We start from the raw sequence: 14781 nt of genomic DNA on the forward strand, positions 1-14781 counted from the left end.
TTTTAATGGTTCTGGAACAACAAACACATCATAGTTTCAGCACCAATAAAGGAATAAGTTCACCCAAAAAGAGGAAAATTTTGTCAATAATTACTCAGCCTCATGTTGTTCTAAATCCATAAAACCATTGTTCATCTTTGGAACACAAATTAAGATATTTTGGATGAAATCCAAGAGCTTGCATAGAGAGCAAATGACCTTGCATAGAGAGCAAAAGTCCCACCACAGTCAAGTGCTGTCTATGGAGGGTCAAGAAGGTCTTGGGTGTCATTAAAAATATCTTATTTTGTTCCAAAGATGAACAGAGGTCTTATGGGTTTGGAGTGATGTGAGGGTAAGTAATGACAGAATTTTCACTTTTCTGTGAACTATCCCTTTAACTACCACTAAAAACACTGTCAGAAATGTGCAAAACTGTACCTTCAGCTCCTCACTTGGACAGAAAACTAAAAAAGTAATATACACCCTTTAATAGGTGCATATTGGTGCCTTTGAATAGTATTATGTACCCTTTAAGTACTACAACAAACCCATTTGTTTTGAGAGTGCAATAAGTAAAAGACATGTTGTTAGTGTTCAAGCCCTTAACATCAGACCTAAGCTATTATCCCTAAAATCTGAATGGTTGATGGGGAAACTGGCTTCAGAAGCAACAAGAATGTTGATTCAGGACAGGTACATGCGACCCAGAACCAAATCACTAATGGCCAGTAAAAACTCAAAAATTAATGGCGACGGATTTTATGTGACCATGCTATTAACCAACCTGTTAGATACATTTATGAACGAACGGCTAATTTGCATATAAAAAAACACACGCGCACACACACACACACACACACACACATCATGATCTTCAAGCCAAGCACTGTTTTGATTAACCTTATTATTACACTACATGAAAACACATATACACACAAGTTGGCTTATTTCGAACGGTAAGAACGACAGACATCACACACTCACTGGGGCGTCATGTTGAACTAACTTACCGAATTTCCTGTCCGCGAAGGCAAAGGCGAGCGCGTGGACAGACAGCAAGGCGAGGAGGAGCAGCGCGCGCACAGAAGCCATCCTGCCCATCGAGCCCAAACAGCTCTCGTTAATTCGACATAGCGGTTCTCACGTTTCAGGGGTGATGTGATTAGGGCGGAAGTGGGTCAGAGGCGAATGAGATGGAGGATAGTGAGATGAGTGATGCTCTGGTACCCCGTGTCCTGTACTCAACTCTAAGAGAAGCGAGATGCGCGTTCAGCACCACGGTCAGCGCCCCGCCTAAGCTGCTTACGTCACTAGCTACTTGCGCTTTCTCGAGATTTTGAGACTTCTGTGCGGTCGATTGTATTTAGTTTGCGGCGATGGACCACGCTTCTTTTCTTTTGTTCTGTTATCAGACAAAATCGGTTGAGAAAGGGTGATCTACGCTGCTCTCCAGCGCCGTTGTTTTGCTCAAAGGTTTTGCTCCCTACCGAAACGCTTGTACCTGATGTACCTGACAAACAGCGCAATACAATAAATCACATGCCACGTGTGTGTTGAACAAACAAGACAAATGTATGCTATAATTTTGCATGTCAAACAATCGCCATTCATATCATTAAAAGCAGAGAAAGTTAAGTTTACACTATTGACTGATAGTGAAGACTTATGGGCACACTTCACTTTTTAATTGGGCATTGATTGAAAAGTATTACTAGGGTCATGTGAATAAAAGCAAATTTAAAAGGAAGAAGCGAAATAAACACTACAAGTCAATGTTTTTGAACAGTAATATTTGTAATGTTCTTTGTAGAAGTCTCTTCTGCTCTCCAAGCCTGCATTTATTTGATCCAAAATACAGCAAAAGCAGTAAAATTTTGAAATGTTTTTACAATTTAAAATAACTGCTTTCTATTTGAATATAATATACAATGTGATTTATTCCGGTGATCAAAGCTACATTTTCAGCATCATTACTCCAGGCTTTAATGTAACATGTCATTCAGAAATCTTTCTAATATGCTGATTTGCTGTTCAAGAAAAAAAAAACTGTTAAGTATATTTTTTTCAGGATTATTTGATGAATAGAAAGATCCAAAGATCAGCATTTAAGCTTTTGTAATATTATATACTATACCGTTCTAAAGCTTGGAGTCAGTAAAAAAAAAATGACAGAAAATAATACTTTAATTTAGCAAGGATGCCTTAAATTGATCTAATGTAATGATAAAGAAATGTATAATGTTACAAAAGATTTCTATTTCAAATAAATGCTGTTCCTCTGAACTTTCTATTCATCAAAGAAACCTGAAAAATTCTACTCAGACATTTTCAACAAAATAATTACACTAATCGTTTTTTGAGCAGCAAATCAGAACATTTCTCAAGGATCATGGAACAGTAGTAATGGTGTTAAAAATCCACAGGAATCATAAATAAATAAATTATATTTTAATATAAATGTCTGAATGTCATGTGCTTTTTCTCTATTTCTCACCTTGATTGTAGAATGTGACACTGTAAAGACCTCAGATCAGAAAATATTGAATCATATATTAATATCTCAGAGTGCATGTAGCAATTAACTGGTCTGTGCATGTTTATGGTTTATGAGGGAAAAGTAAAAAAAAAAAAAAAAACACCTCACACCCCAGTATTTGGATCCAAGTACGAAGCAGAAAAGGTAAAAAGGAGGGACATATTTCTTCAAAGGCATAGCATATTCACTGAAGTGTCTTAAAAAAACACACACACACAGCAGTGAGAAGTGAGCGCGCACACACACACTCACACACACACACACACACACACACACACACACACACACACACACACACACATGTTGGGTTTATATGTTTTATGGGGACATTCCATAGGCGTAATAGTTTTCATACTGTACAAACCATATTTTCTATCGCCCTACACCTACCCTACACCTAAACCTAGCCCTCACAGGAGATTGTGCACACATTTACTTACTCAAAAAAACTCATTGTGCATGATTTATAAGCCTGTTTTCTCATGGGGACCTAAGAAATGTCCCCACAAGGTAAAAATTTACTGGTATTACTATCCTTGTGGGGACATTTGGTCAGCCATTGCTCCAGCGTCCGGGGGGGAACTGGGGGTTCAGTACCTTGCTCAAGGACACTTCAGTGATGGTATTGAAGGTGGAAAGAGCGCTGTTCATTCACAATCCCCACCTTCAATTCCTGCCAGTGTGGGAATCGAACTGGCAATCTTTGGGTCACAAGCCCAACTCGCTCACCATTAGGCCATGGCTGCCCCTGAAAAAACTAGAAGATTGATAAGATTATAACCTACCGTTATATACACTGGAAACGCTTGCATTTTAAACTGTACTAAAATTAACTGTGATTGCATTGAACCAAGATAAAGTTTTGTTCATATAGTAAATGTTATTGTATACAGAGTGAAAAACAAAAACAAGAGAGCATAAAGCTGAGAAAACAAAAGGGATAAAGGATTTTGTGGGAAAATGCATAAGCTCTAAACTATTAGCTGCTCGTTTAACTGTTTATTTGTTGGCATGAATTTAGGATGTCATTCAGCATTCTGACAGTGGATTCATAGATGGTCCTAAGATTGAGAGAGAAAAAGAGCAAAACAACATTAACAATGATAGTACAGTTATCATTGTATATAGGACTCCGACAGCATGCTTTCACAATGAGACATCTAAATCTTTTACCTCTGTATATTGTCAGAGTTTTCTGCAGTGATGTTGTAATAGTTCTGTATTTGTCTGCGTACAGACAAAGCAATTTCCTTCAACTCAGCGTCAGTGTTGTGCATGCGTCGATGAGAAGTGATGAACACAGAGGTGCAGTGGAGAGACCAAAACAAACAACAGTCACAAATTAGAAGTACAAAATGAGGATTTGTAAAGAAAAATGTCAGAGGATTTTATAAGCCAAGACAAGACTGGTTTTCCTTTGCTAAAGTCAGGAAACTTTGCTTCATTTGCTCCAGTAAGTAATCTTACTTTTCATGAGACTCACAGGTGAATGCGCAACGCTGATGTACTACACCAGGGTTCCTCAATAGGTGGCCCGCCGGGCACATCCGGCCCATTATAAATAATGTTTTACTAAATTCAGTAACCAACAGGCATTTTTTCTTATGAGGGCTGTTCTTCACTAAATAAAATTACAATAAGCACTTACAATAAGCACTTATTTGCACATACACAGGACAAAGTTTGAGGGTGCACACATAATGTCTGAGGGCGCAGAGCGATGATATCTATATAGGCAGTGTTGTGCAAGTTACTTCCAAAATTGTAATACATTATATATTACTAGTTACTGTCTTTTAAAAGTAATTAGTTACATTACAATATTACTGTCTCTAAATTGTAATGCGTTACACTACTTTTAAATTACTTTTGAGTTACTTTCATCAAAATATCAACAAATTAAAAAATGCCAAAATATAAGTTTATAACTGCTCATTATACATTAAGGCTGTATCGGAAATCGCCCCCTATACCCTTCACTATTGCCTACATTAGTCCACTCATACAGTTCACTTGAAGGAGTGAATGAAAACGAGTGAGTGAATTCGGATACCGAGTGCACCGGAAGGACTGCCGCTTTTGCATAGTATTGCTTACCGGGCCGGACATAGGCATGGGCAAGGTGGGGCAATGCCCCCCTAAATGCTGTGACTGCCCCCAAACCCCCCACCCCCCCCCCCCAAACGTGAAGGCATGCAAAATTCCGAATTTCATAAAAATTTAAAGTAAAATGGTCAGAGCACTCTCTGCTCGCTTTCAAACTAGCTACTGATTGGTAGATGCGTAGGGAGGGAGTGGCTACTTGCTTCACTCGCTTGCTCGTCTCACTCGCTCACAGTCACGGCACGGCAGAGCTCAAAACTCAGACATCGTTCTAAGTAACTTTTCTTTCGCGGTCTCTCACCGGAATTATTTGATTACTATAACTCTGTTCTTGTTCTCTCTCTCTCTCTCTCTCTCTCTCTCTCTCTCTCTCTCTCTCTCATTTACAATTTGTTGAAGTGAATCAAGTAACTACGGTGACGCATTGCTGCCACACACTTATTTTTTTTTCCCACTCAGCTATGTCGTTATAACGAGATCTTTTCTCGTAAAAACGACATCTTTTCTCGTAAAAACGACATCTTTTCTCGTAAAAACGACATAATTATCTCGTTAAAACGTCATCTTTTCTCGTAATAACGAGATCTTTTCTCGTAAAAACGACATAATTTTCTCGTTAAAACGACATCTTTTTCCCGTTATAACGACATATCATGTCATACGATCTGATGTTCCTGTTATAGTCGTTGGATTCGTTCATTTATTCGTTTCGGTTTACATTGCGCTGTGGTTAAAAGCACTCTTATATTTATTTAACTAGGGTATTCGTTTATATTTACATTAAGCTGCTGTTAATTAAGCACTCGTTGGTCTGTTATTTGCCTTGCTAGTGGTTTCTGCGTTTAATAGTAGTTTTGATTGTGCTTATTAAAATTCAAAACTGAGCGGACGGCCAAGGGAAACTTTGGTTATTCATATCGCGCCCTTCCAGAGCAATTAGAAGTGCGAAGTTTGTTGCATTTAAGTTTCGATTAGAGACATTTTGCGTGCGTGCAATACATTTGCGGCTGTACTGAGCCCAGGAGGCGTCCCTAGCTGTTTCAGTAAAGCTTTGTTTGGTTGTGTATTTAACGGTGTCATACCAGCTGACGCTGAAGCGTCAGCGGAAGCGTTCAGCCTCCTCGCGTGAAGACCGACAAGAGTAAAGACTGCGACTTTTCCTGCGCGACTTAGCCGAGCAACGACACCGACAACGCACTTAAGTACTCCTTTCCTTTTCTCACTCTTCTTTCTGTCCTTCTCTATCATGTGTTTCCAACTCATTCCGGTGCTCTCTACACACCGCACTAACATCACACGCACACGCCGACGCAATCTCTCTAACCTGCGTCCAATACACACCTCTTCCACTGAACCTTTCTCTTTCACGGTTGGACTTTGGAACTGTCGATCAGCCATCAACAAAGCCGACTTCATTTCGGCATTTTCCTTGCAATCTGGCCTGAGCATCCTAGGTTTGACTGAGACCTGGATACGTCCAGATGACTCTGTAACCCCAGCTGCTCTATCTAATAAATTCTCCTTCTCTCACACCCCTCGTCAGACTGGAAGGGGTGGGGGTACGGGACTTCTGATTTCCAACAACTGGAAATACTCAACCCATTCTCCTCTATGCAATTATAACTCATTTGAATCTCACACAATCACTATAACATCTCCTATCAAACTCCATGTTGTGGTCATTTACCGCCCTCCTAGTCAACTTGGCATCTTCTTAGAAGAGCTGGATGGGCTGCTATCCTCTTTTCCAGAAGATGGCAGCCCACTTCTGGTCTTTGGAGATTTTAACATACATCTGGACAAACCCTATGCTGCAGACTTCCATTCACTTCTTGCTTCATTTGACCTAAAACGCACTACCACTGCATACACTCATAAATCCGGCAACCAACTTGATCTCATCTACACACGAAACTGTACTTCAGACGACATTGTGGTCAAACCCCTTCACATCTCTGACCATTTCTTCATTACACTAAACCTACATCTTGCTACTTGTGCACCCCCACCCCCCCTACCCGTTACTTTTAGACGAAACCTACGCTCTCTCTCACCCTCCCATCTTTCTTCATCAATATCCTCCTCTCTTCCCTCTCCTACCCACTTCACATCTCTGGATACTAATGCAGCAACCGACACGTTATGTTCCACTCTTACTTCTTGCCTAGATGAAATATGCCCTCTCTCCTCCAGGCCAGCACGGGCTGCTCCTTCCAACCCTTGGCTATCCGATGTTCTTTGTGAGCATCGGTCCAAACTTAGGGCAGCTGAGAGAAAATGGCACAAATCTAAGGATCCATCTGACTTGAGTATGTATCAGTCTCTGCTGTCATCTTTCTCTACCCATGTCCATACTGCCAAATCTTCATACTTCCACAACAAGATCAACAATGCTCCGGACACACGCAACCTTTTCAAAACTTTTAATTCACTGCTCTGTCCCCCTCCACCACCTCCCACCACTTCTATAACAGACAAAACTACATCTTCTATTTACAGACAAAACTACATCTATCAGTAATAAGTTCTCAGCTCCACACATACAGGAACTAAAACTGACCACACCCACGGCTGAAACTCCCCTCTTCTCCTTCCATCCCCTTTCTGCGGCAGAAGTAACCAAACTTCTCCTCTCCAGCCATCCGACGACATGTCCTTTAGACCCCATCCCCTCACACCTTCTCCAAGCAATCTCTCCAACAATCCTACCGGCGATCACACACATCATCAACACATCTCTTCTCACAGGCACTTTCCCCACTACATTTAAGCAGGCCCGGGTAACCCCACTGCTCAAAAAACCTACACTTAACACTTCACTCATAGACAACTATAGACCTGTCTCTCTCCTTCCGTTCATAGCAAAAACATTGGAACGAGCTGTTTTCAACCAGCTATCTTTATTTCTCTCACAGAACAACCTATTGGATGCTAACCAGTCAGGGTTCAAGAGTGGCCATTCAACTGAGACGGCACTACTGTCTGTCACTGAAGCCCTGCGGATTGCAAAAGCTGATTCCAAATCATCAGTACTCATCTTACTGGACCTTTCTGCAGCATTTGACACGGTAAATCACCAGATCCTCCTGTCTACCCTCTCATCGTTGGGCATCACAAGGACTTCACTTCGCTGGTTCAAATCCTATCTCTCTGGCAGGTCTTTCAGAGTGGCCTGGGGAGGGGAGGTTTCCAAAACTCATCAACTGGTCACTGGGGTTCCTCAGGGATTAGTTCTTGGACCCCTCCTCTTCTCCATATACACTACATCTCTGGGCCCCATCATACAGGCACATGGCTTCTCCTACCATTGCTATGCTGATGACACACAGCTCTATCTTTCTTTCAAACCAGATGATCCATCAGTAGCTGCAAGGATCTCTGGTTGCCTGGCGGATATCTCTGCATGGATGAAGGAACACCATCTTCAGCTCAATCTAGCTAAAACTGAGCTCCTTGTCTTTCCCGCCACTCCAACTTTACAACATGACTTCTCCATCCAGTTAGGTTCATCAACAATTACCCCATCGACTTCAGCCAGAAATCTTGGTGTAATCTTTGATGACCAATTGACTTTTAAAGAACATATAGCTAAAACGGCTCGATCCTGCAGGTTTGCGTTGCACAACATCAGAAAGATCAGGCCCTTCCTAACAGAGCATGCTGCACAACTCCTTGTCCAGGCCCTGGTCATTTCCAGGCTGGACTATTGCAATGCTCTTTTAGCTGGTCTTCCAGCATGTACAATCAGGCCTCTACAAATGATTCAGAATGCAGCAGCACGGCTCGTCTTCAATGAGCCCAAGAAGGCCCATGTCACACCTCTCTTCATATCCCTGCACTGGCTACCGGTTACAGCACGCATCAAATTCAAGACACTGATGCTGGCCTATAGGACAGCCACCGGCTCATCACCGGCCTACCTCCATTCACTACTACGCATCTACACTCCCTCCAGAAGTCTGAGATCCTCTAGCGAAAGACGCCTTATTGTACCACCACAGAGAGGCACGAAATCACTTTCCAAAACATTCTCCTTCAATGTCCCTGCCTGGTGGAATGATCTTCCCACCCCCATCCGAAACGCTGACTCCATTACTGTCTTCAAGCGACTGCTGAAAACCCATCTTTTTCGACACTATCTGACTATCTGAAAAAAAAAAAAAAAATTCTCCTCTCTTTCCTGATCTTCCCTTTCTAGCCCGTACTCATCTAACAACGCCTGACATATGGTACTTTTGAGCACTTCCTATGTCGATCTGCCTCCTTAGGATGAATTATTTGTTGTATTCCCAATTGTAAGTCGCTTTGGATAAAAGCGTCTGCTAAATGAATAAATGTAAATGTAAATGTTATAGACATTATGTGAGGGAGCTAAACGTTTGTCCGCGCTGCCTTCGCCACAGTTCTGACCTAAAGGAGGATGCACGCTGCTGGAGTTAGAATACACTAGCTATATAGCCTATAGAAATACACTGTTTTAATAATTTTAATGTAATTGTTTCAATTGTAGCAGCATGTTTATTAGGATTAATCTCCATACTAATCTGCCCTCAGACCCAGAGGATTTAAGATGATCAGATCAAAACTGTTATTTCTGACTCTGAGCTTGGAATATTATTTGGATGAAAGTTTGATTTTACAGAAAATGTAAATAGTATCAGAAATAAATAAAAGAAAAATGACACACGGTTTGATCGTGTTATGATTATGATGATTTCGTTCTGTTTAAAAAATGAAAATAAATAAAGCCAGATTTTTTTTCATGAAAAGAGAGCTTATGCTTTAATATTTGTGCGTGAGCGGCCCGGAAAAGCCACTTTTCGACTCAGCTTGTCTTTACGGTCTGTCCCATCATGCAGAATAAATGTTCGTCTGATGTACCGCTCTGGGCTGCGTTCTCCGATAACGTTGTCTCTTAGCGTGCTACGAAGACTCAAAAGGTACACCTTAACTACAGCTATACCTTTCCTACGTGTGTTCTCCAAACTATACCTTAGGATATTGCTTAAGGTAAACCTTCTTAAGTGCGACCTTAGCAGGTGCTGTCCACGGTGGAGGTGCTGAATAGGTTGATATCGATGCCTCGGTGATCGATTGTGCGCTCTTTCTTTCACAGCGGTATAGGTAAAGTATTGAGAAAACAATGTTTTTTTTTAATAAAGAAGCGTTTTAGAAATAGTACAAACTGCATTTATCGGGGCTCAATGAAATATGTACATGCAGAAATACATGTGTATGTGTTTCAACTTATTCTCATCATTTTGCGTACGAATAACACGACTTTGCAATAGCGTGTAATGCATAAGCCAAAGTCCAATTTTGCGTGCATATGATACGCCAATCCTTCCAATTAACTTCAATGGAGAGAGGATGCGTATAAATACCACGCATCATCTTTTATATAGATGATATAAAAGATGATGCGTGGTATTTGTATGCATCCTCTCTCCATTGAAGTTAATGGGAAGGATTGGCGTATCATATGCACGCAAAATTGGACTTTGGCGTATGCATTACACACTATTACTCTCCACGCACGGCGCCGTCTTTGATTTAAAACAAGTACTCACGGTCTCGCTGCCATAGCTATAAAGTTTGTGTAAACTCATCTTTCTTTATATAGACTCATAGCCTTTTCTGTCAAATGGTTCGCCCGCTGATGTGCCTCGAGATAGTAATTAAAAAAAGCTAACAACCATGGAAACTTTATTAATGAAAACACTTCCATACACTGGCCAGAGGAGAACTGGTCCCCCGACTGAGCCTGGTTTCTCCCAAGGTTTTTTCTCCATTTCTGTCACCTGTGGAGTTTTGGTTCCTTGCCACTGTCGCCTCTGGCTTGCTTAGTTGGGGACACTTTCCAGCGATACCGTATACTATTTGAACTGAACTGGATGATGATATCACTGAATTCATTGATGAACTGCCTTTTACTGAAAAAATTGATTGTTTACAATAATGCGTTACTTACACACTATTGTGCTGTTTAAATACTGTGCAGTTGCTTTGACACAATCTGTATTGTTAAAAGCGCTATATAAATAAAGGTGACTTGACACTGGGTGTAGTAGGCTATAACAACTTAAGTATTTTATGTGTAAAATTTTAAAGTAAAAAATGCAATTTTAATACTAAATCAGATTTTATATTAAATGTTCATATAAAATTTTCTATTTGTAATTAAACTGCGATGTAAAAAAGCTTTTTGCGTGGTGCCCACTAGCGGTATGAACTGCCAGCAGCGGTAAGGTATAGCTAAGAGCGCTCCAGACCAACCTTACGAACGTATGACTTAAAGAAGGTATACTTAACTAAGAAGGTTTCGGAAAACACATATTAACGATAAGGTACTTCTTAAGGTACAACTTAAGAACGACGTAGCGTTAAGGTGGTTTCGGAGAACCCAGCCCTGCAAATTAGTCACAATAACGTTTCTTTGCAAGTCTCATATAAAGCTCACTGCACTTTTCGGGTCGGCGGTACCAGCGCGATCCCTTACTTTGTGATTACAGAGGAATGAAATATAAATGTCTGCTTTATTTTATGTACTTCCACAATAACAACAAAACGTTACAAATTGCCTTTGTAAAAATACAGGGTGCGCTCTCGCAATTTATGTCTCTCTATGCAGCTTGAAAGGTCTACTTCAATAAAAGAATCGAAAACAAAATTGTGTTTACTTAATTCGTATAAATCCAACAAGAGGTAGTGTACAGTCTTTCCCGTGTGAGTTCATTATCTGTTACCTACCATTGTGCTTACAGCCAGCGCAGCATATTTCCACAGTAGGCTATAATCCAGATGAAAAACCGGATTCGTGGCTTGATTCAGCTAAAAATAAAATGTAATAATATATAATAAATAATGTATAATTTGTATATAATCATAAGTATCAAGGCCGCCCAGGCATGTTAAATTAATATTCAAGCAATAAGCTCATGTGTTTTACCCACGAACAAAAATATGAAGAATCAAGCTTTTCGTTTTTCCGTTTCTCAAACAAAATGAAATAATAATAATAGGCTACACTGAAAAAAATGATTCATTGAATTTACTCAATTTTTTTAAGGTAAGTGGTTGCAATCAATTGATTTGATCTAAATTTAAACAAACACATTTATTTGGATTTAAACAATTTTATTTAGTTAACTTAGTATTAAAAAAATGAGTAATTTCAGCCCAATTTAAATATGCTACTTCCTCTTAATTTATTTAATTGTTTCTGAAGAAAAAAATATTCATTGAATTTACTCAAAATTTTTAAGGTAAGTGGTTGCAATCAATTTATTTTAGCTACATTTAAATAATCACATTTTGTTGACTTAATTTCAAAATTGTTTTAATCACTTACCTTAAAAAAATCCTTTTCTTAAGGAGAGGTTCTTAAATGGCTTTGCAAATACACACAACAAGTTTAATGTTTTGAATTTATTTTTAATGTCATCAAATGTAAATTCAGTAACAGTTTCTTTGTATATACAACAAGTGTTTGGAAGACAAGTGCTTACTTAACGTTGCACATTCACAAAATAAAAATGAACAAAAATTCACAGGTGAAAGAGGCCACATTGTTGAGTGCGGACTTGGAATTGCAAAATTAATAAAAAATATGTGGAAACAGGCAACAGTATATAGTGATTAAACAGTATATTGTATTTTTTCAATAGTGAATAAAACAATAGTGCTAAAACTGTTCATATGTCATGCAACAAACTGCAGTTTGTAATGGATTTTACAGGTATGCCCATGGTGATGTGTTGTGGGTCTTTCAAGGAGTCATCTCTTTGACTGTCCTATATTTAAATAAAAAGAAACTGTTATTAGTAGGGTTGGGTATCAACTGATATTTACCAGCCAATATGCACAAAAACAAATCAGTATGTCATCATAAACAGCTGTTTTTTTTTTTAAAGTTAAAGTGAAAGGAAGCAGATGAGAAAGAAAACTGACAAATCTATTTGTATATCTCCCACATGTTGTTCCTAATCTGCAAATGGAACAGAAATTCAGATATTTTCAATGAGATCTGTGAGCTTTCTAACCCTGCATAGACAGCAACGCAACTCAACTGAAATGTTCTTAGGCCAAGAAACACATTAAAGATATTGGTAAAATAGTCCATGTGACATCAGTGGTTCAACAGTAATTTCATGAAGCTACGAGAATACTTGTGCGCAAAGAAAACAAAAATACAGACTCCTCCGCGCCACCGTCTGCCATTCATGAGAGTACCATGACACAAGTGTTTGGTGTTGCTGACATGAACATGCATGGGCTGAACCATGTTTATAAGCAAAGAAAAACACACGCATATGTCATTGTAGTCTTGACAATGGAGGCAGGAAGAAGAATTGTTGAATAAAGTTATTTTTGTTTTCTTTGCACATTAAAATTATTCTTTAGCTCTGTAAAGATACGGTTGAACCACTGATGTCACATAAATGGTTACTCTTATGTCCTTAGTACGTTTTTGGGCCAGTTATATTGTTGCCTATGCAAGTCCAGAAACCTCTCAGATTTCATTAAAAAAAAAATATATTTTTTTTGGTTCTGAAGATAAACTAAGGTCTTCTGGGTTTGGAAAGACATGAGGGTGAGTAATTAACGACAGAATTTTCATTTTTTGGGCAACTATAACCCTTTTAGTATTTGAAATTTAAGTAGAATTTAAATTCAAGCAGAGACATTTTTGTCTGGACACTGTATTTGACATCACTGTGTTAAATAATAATACATATGGGAAAGGAAAAGACACTTGATGAATGAATACATACCTCCTGTAAAATGCCGAAATATTTGACCATTTTCCTCCCAGTAAGACCTCCTTTCTGGAAAACAGCAGTGATCTGTGGAACATAACATATTACATTATATTATATATTTCATTAAAGTCAACTGTTTATTGTAAAATGCTTTAATACTAAAAATACTTACTGTGCATATTGCTGGAATAATACAACTTCAGGAAAGTGGCGAACCTGGAAACTTCCTTTGGCATCAAGGAAATGGTATGTGTCCTAGTCACAGGAACATGCAGAGAGTCCCTCAAAAGAAAGTAAAAACACAATAATTATTATTGCTAGTTTAAAACAGTTTACATGCTGCACCATTAAAGCTAGCAAAAAGGGGCATGTTCACATGATTACAATTGTGAACACTAAAAACATTCAGAAATCCAATGTTATATTGTGAGATTTACTGATAGGAACTAACTGGAAATTCCCCTCATAACTTCATGCCTTCGTCCATATTTTTGATTTCCCGGAACTTTCTATTACAAGGCATAGTTATGTCCAGTATGAACGAAACACATCTAACGTAACACCACAGATAAAGTTTGAGTCTGTGGAAACAATTCTACAGTAAGTTACAAACACGCAGTTAAGGATACGATCTGCCCATCATTGCTTTAAATGCAATAGTTGCCACAGAAGTTAATATTTTTTTTCGGTATCACGCAAGCACTACCTTACCTTCAGCCAAAACAAACTGCTCTTGAACAAACAAGTTAAGGACATTAAATATGACCCGTCCAAAAGGATTTAACGTTATATGTCATTTTTAACCACATTAGAAGCCGGCAGATTCCCGAAGGACTGGCTGTGGTAACGTTAACATAACTTAGGCGGGAACACCAATAACGTTACCGGCCTGAGCATCTCCGAAAGCGCTTAAGCATTTAAATAGACGCTATCCTTTCAAATAAACGGCGTATTTTAGGCTTATACAACTACATTTTCATACAAAAATATCTTAAAAGTACATTCTGTCACATAAAAAGTATTATTTGTGTTATTTGTGTAAGTTATATGTGACCGTCCGTTGGTCGCTGTGGAATTTCTCCCAAAGACTCATTTTGCTGATATTATTTATACAGCGAACAAACTATTTACTGTAATAAACAGTGCTACACTACATTATTACTCACATAAATATTACTCACCGTGTAAATCGACCGAATGATGAAAACTCCGGGTCCGGAATGAAAAGTTCCCACCGTGAACCTGACTGAGTCGTGACTGGAAACTCCTTTTGGCGCCAGGGAGAATGTGCATTTGTGCGCATGCGCAGAAAGTTTACTTAATATTTTCTAACTGAATTTAATTAATTCACATGGCTTGGATTTAAAACACATGTAATTCGCTTAAAACCAATTAATA

General features: G+C 39.0%; 1 long non-coding RNA gene across 1 annotated transcript; it reads right to left on the reverse strand.

Annotated features, from left to right (window-relative positions):
* Nucleotides 1-12077: 12077 nt before the first annotated feature.
* Nucleotides 12078-14753, reverse strand: LOC141326310 (uncharacterized). Its single transcript, XR_012353874.1, has 4 exons — nt 14565-14753; nt 13556-13665; nt 13396-13467; nt 12078-12414 (listed from the first exon to the last, which is right to left on the reverse strand). It is a non-coding gene; the product is annotated as an uncharacterized lncRNA (long non-coding RNA).
* Between the last annotated feature and the right edge of the window lie 28 nt (nt 14754-14781).

The sequence above is a fragment of the Garra rufa genome, chromosome 1, assembly GCF_049309525.1.
Source record: "Garra rufa chromosome 1, GarRuf1.0, whole genome shotgun sequence".
Lineage (NCBI taxonomy): Eukaryota > Metazoa > Chordata > Actinopteri > Cypriniformes > Cyprinidae > Garra > Garra rufa.